We start from the raw sequence: 4,973 nt of genomic DNA, 5'->3' as shown, positions 1-4,973 counted from the left end.
CACGCTAGAAAAGTGTTTGCAGGGCGCTGATCGTCAGTTTTTGTGCGATAAGGAACGCTTACTCCAGCGGCGCTGTTGAAAAGTTTAGCATGCGCGAGCTGCTCCAGCAACTGCTGCAAAAAAAGGCGCGCTCTCGCACAAACAACATATGCACTCAAACACAATCAAGAAGATCAAACGCAAATAAAATAAATCAACAATAAATAGTTCAATATTCTTATTACAACTCAAATAAATAGTTTATCTTGCAATAGAACAAATAGTTCAACACTACATAATCAAACATACAACTCATGATGCTCTTTGTCGGCCATTCCATGCCCACCACTCCTTGATGAGATCCTTCCGAAGATCATCATGCGTTTCGGCACGTCAAATGGCATGATAGGAGGCAACAAAACGGGCCACCCTGGCAGCCCTCCGCCGCACTCGCACGGGATGTCCCAAGAGCTTATAGTGAGAGTAGTCTAAATCTTGGCCACGCTCATTCTCGATGATAATGTTGTGCATGATCACACAAGCGTGCATGATGTACCAAAGCATCTTTTGATCCCAAAATCTAGCCGGTCCTCTCACAATGGCAAATTGGGCTTGCAAAATCCCAAAAGCTCTTTCCACATCTTTTCTAGCCGCCGCCTGAGCATTGTGGAAATCAAGATTTTTCTTACCTTTTGGTTTTTTCAACGGCTTCACAAATGTTTGCCACTTTGGGGAGATGCCATCCACAAGATAGTAGCCATAGTTTTATGTATGGCCATTTGCTACAAACTACACCGGTGGCAGTTCACCATTTGCAATCTTATTCATCAGTGGTGACAGATTAACAACGTTGACGTTATTCACCATTTGCAATCTTCCAACTCCAATGCATGCAATCTATTGAGCCAATCATACTTGGGAACCCGCGAGATTAGTTCATCTCCAAAAGCCTTGTGGTGCCTTCAGCATTGGGAGATCTCAAATACTCCGGGCCAAACACTTGCACAATTCCGACTACGATGCGCTTGACACACTTGATGGCTTGACTCTCACCCATGGCCAAGTGATCATCAACTCGATCAGCCGGAATACCGTATGCCAACATACGTAAAGCGGCTGTCACCTTCTGAAAGGTGCTATGCCCGAGCTCTCCGGCGGCATTCCTCCTTTGCTGCAAAAACCGATCATGGCTCGCTAGTTTCTCTGCAATGCGCCTGAACAACAACTCGGTGCTCATCCGAAACCAGCGACGAAAGTACAACTCGGGGTATATGGAATTTTCCACAAAATAGTGCCTCATCAATCTGTTGTGGGCATCGATCCTATCCCTCCAAATTTTCTGCCGACCCATAACCGAACCACCGTGCTTCGTTTTTTTGTTGATGTGCATAGCGAGGATCATTGCAAGATCCTCCTTCTCTTCAATATCAAAATCTTCTTCGGAAGAATCATATGACAAACTCATCTACAATGTTCAATTTAAACTAGGCTATAAAAACTATACACCAAATTCATGTAAAAATGTGAAGGTGAAGCAATACATACCTTGCAAGCGTTTTGACGAACACCTTGTGGGCGCCGAGCGGCAGTGGGTGGCCGGGCGCTGTTCATCAGAGGAATGGCACGCGCGAGAGGCGGTGGTGACTAGAGGGAGACGGAGGAAGCAGCGGCGGCGCGAGGATAGGCCGGGGAAGCGCCCAAATGGTCGCCGGAACAAACGGGGTGGTGTGGGCGGCGGCGCCAGCGCCTGGGTCGGGGTAGGTGGAAGTCGCGAGCAGCAGCTCGAGCGTGCGGCGCGCGATGGCGTTTCGGATCACACGCTAAACTCTTTATGCCGCGCGCGCGGTTATTGCGCCTGCGCTGGAGCTCCAGGAGCGGTTGCGCGCGCGCTAAAAACCTAAAATTTCCAGTGCGACGTTTATATAGCGCAGCTGTTGGAGATGCTCTAACACGTACGTGATTTGTGTCCATGCATAACTCTTTGCTTACATCCGAGCAAACTGCTATGTGACCATGTGCTAGTTAATCGGGTTGACTTAGATCAGGTATGAGTGGGCATAAATAATTAAATGCTCCATCGTCTTGATGACCCTCTTGGTGTAAATCAACATATTATTCTTGGTCATGTACAAGTTTGCACATACTCCATCCATTCCTTTTTACTCTGCATATAAGATTTGTATCGAGTCAAACTTTACAAATTTTGACTAAATTTGTATAAAAAAATCAACATCTACAATATCAAATGTACATAATATGAAACTGCATTCCATAATGAATCTAAAGATATTCCTTTCGGCGTTCTAAATGTTGATAATTTTTTCTATAAGTTTGGTCAAAATAGAGATACTTTGACTCCAGACAAAAGTTATATGCAGACTAAAATTAAAGGGAGGAACTACATATTAACACCATAACTTTTTATATTTCATAAAAAAACAAAATGGCGTCGAGAAATTGAGTACGACAAACTTCTTTGGGATGGAAAGTTTTACCACCTTGCCTTCCATGTCAACCTGAATTAGCCACTTACAGAATTTAACCAACACGAGAAACATGCCATCCCTAGGCATGACCACAACATCAGAACCATCATTTTGATCCTCACACTTTGCATTGATCTCCATTACCGGCAATTTAATCTGGAACTTGAAGATCCAAGCCTCGCTTTTCTAGTCCTGCAATACCAAAGATATCAATGGCTGTTGCTGCATCATTGAAATTGGTCATGCCGAGCATGCCATCCATCTCAACCAAATTGGCTCTGCCAGGAACAACTCGAGTGTGCATGTCTACTCTGTTGGATATCAGCTTCGCTCTGCCAGCCTACTCTACGTGCCTCGGCGGATGCTCTGCTCCCTATGTGAATATATAGCACCCATTTTGACTGGCAGCTACCAGATCCCGATGCTGATAAATTAGCCTGCACTCACCGGTAGGACCATGTGGGTATATGCCCATGAGCGTAAATTCAGAAATGCCCCATGGGGGGATATACTGCCGGGTCACCGGGTTGCAGACGCCCAAAATCTCATTGCAAAAAGACACGACGAGGAGGCCAGGAAGATCTCCTTCGAGAAGCCGCGACACAGATGCGACGGTCCACCCTCTCTTGCGGCCTCCGCCATAGTCGCCGGTCAGAAGCTCCAAAATTTTATATTTAACTTTTATATTTTTGCAATCAATTTTCTATTATAAACTATAGTATAAATAAGTACACTTTTATATTATTTAGTTGGCATAGTTAACGGTAAAACAATAACACTAAATACTAATTATTGTCCTTTATTATTAAATTAGAATATATATCACTAAAAGTGGTTTTTGCTAAATTTAAGTTTTCAATGAAAGTTCATTTTGAAATAAATTTGGGTAATAGTACAATTTTTATAATGTATACATATGTATTTATAGATTTTTGTGTATCCACGTATATTTTAATATCGCTAAATATCATCGTAGAAATCTCTGAAATATATCGTATAACAAATATCTTAATAGTGGTTTCTAGTGTCATATTAAGTAATTAAGTTCATAGAAAATGATAGTGTATAAACTGAATCATTGCCAAATGGATCTTCTAAGTTTGGTTTTATCCTATGTTGATAATATGCGCATGCTATTATAATTTTGCGAAAAGTAAATAGATCTTTTAAACAAAAAATAGTACAATAACCTTGGAAAATAAAGAAAACTATGTACATGCTATCTATTTGTTATTGAAGTAGTACAACTGATAGTAATCACCGATGAGCGTAGAAATTACGTCAATTTACTTGGCATCTATACAATTTTAATAATTGATATGTTTTCCGGGGTGCACTTAATTCTATTATTTAAAATCGTTGGAGCTTCCAAAACTCATGTTGCTTATGCACTACATATATACTAGACATTGTCACATGTTTTTTAAGAATGAGTGTATTTGCATAATAAAATAACAACTCATCTGGCTTAAGCACCATAAGACACATAACACAAAATATTCTCCAATCCAGCACAGGGTTTAAAAATAAAGGTATATTCCACGAGGAGAATTATTTTTATATCAATATATTTTCCATAACATGCGATGATCAAAGGTTCTGAATAGAAGGTTAATGCGTCCATGTCCAAAGCTACAAGATAAAAAAAAAAGAAGTTAAAACGAGATTAAAAAAATAAGTATGTAATTAATTGGTGTTGCTAATTTATTGTTTTGCCCTCCTTCAAAAAAGTACAAACCGTTGGTCACGTGACAAGTGCTCCATTGGTTGATACGGGTGTCCGATGAATAGGCTTGCAATCTCGATTGGTTGTGTGGACACAATAATCTAGATGCCAATCCTTGTCTCTCGAAGGAAGGACCTCACAACATCCAAATCTATCTGGAGGTAAGTATTGGTGTTAACGAGATGCAAGGCCTCTATGAGGAGATGCTTTTTCTTGGCCTTCATTTTCCTGTAGTTCATCGGCTCCGCCAGCGTCCGTCGTTGAGCATCTCTAGCTGACCCTATATAATGCCGACCTGCAAAATATGTTTACAGTTTGCGTAAAAATGGCTTTGCGGGCCGGGGTGGGTGGCGGCCAAGCAGACCCCGCAAAGCGTAACCGTAAAAAGGGATATTAGAATATCCTTTTTTACGGGTCCGCTATGCAGGGTCTGCCCGTCCGCCGCCCGTGCCAGCCTGTAAATCAGTAATTTGCATTTCAATTTCGAGCATGAGAACACATTTTTTGACTTTTTTATTTTCTTCAGGGCATTGGGTGGATACATAATAATTCACCAAATCTTTGCTAGAATAGTAAGACCAAAGAAAATAAGAACCATAATTAGGCATTTTAGAAGGTATCCAACATTCATAACTGCTCCCACTAGTTGGACCACCATCTTCTCCATGCCTTCATTGTTGATCTGCGGATTCTTGATCTTGCATTCTTCATTTTTCTTCTTTGATTCTAAAGAAGTAGACGTTGCTTCCCCTCTAATTTCTTCTCTAAATGCACGTGCAGCC

The sequence above is a fragment of the Aegilops tauschii genome, chromosome 3 (genome assembly GCF_002575655.3).
Source record: "Aegilops tauschii subsp. strangulata cultivar AL8/78 chromosome 3, Aet v6.0, whole genome shotgun sequence".
Classification (NCBI taxonomy): domain Eukaryota; kingdom Viridiplantae; phylum Streptophyta; class Magnoliopsida; order Poales; family Poaceae; genus Aegilops; species Aegilops tauschii.
Note: the sequence above shows the minus strand (reverse complement) of the source record.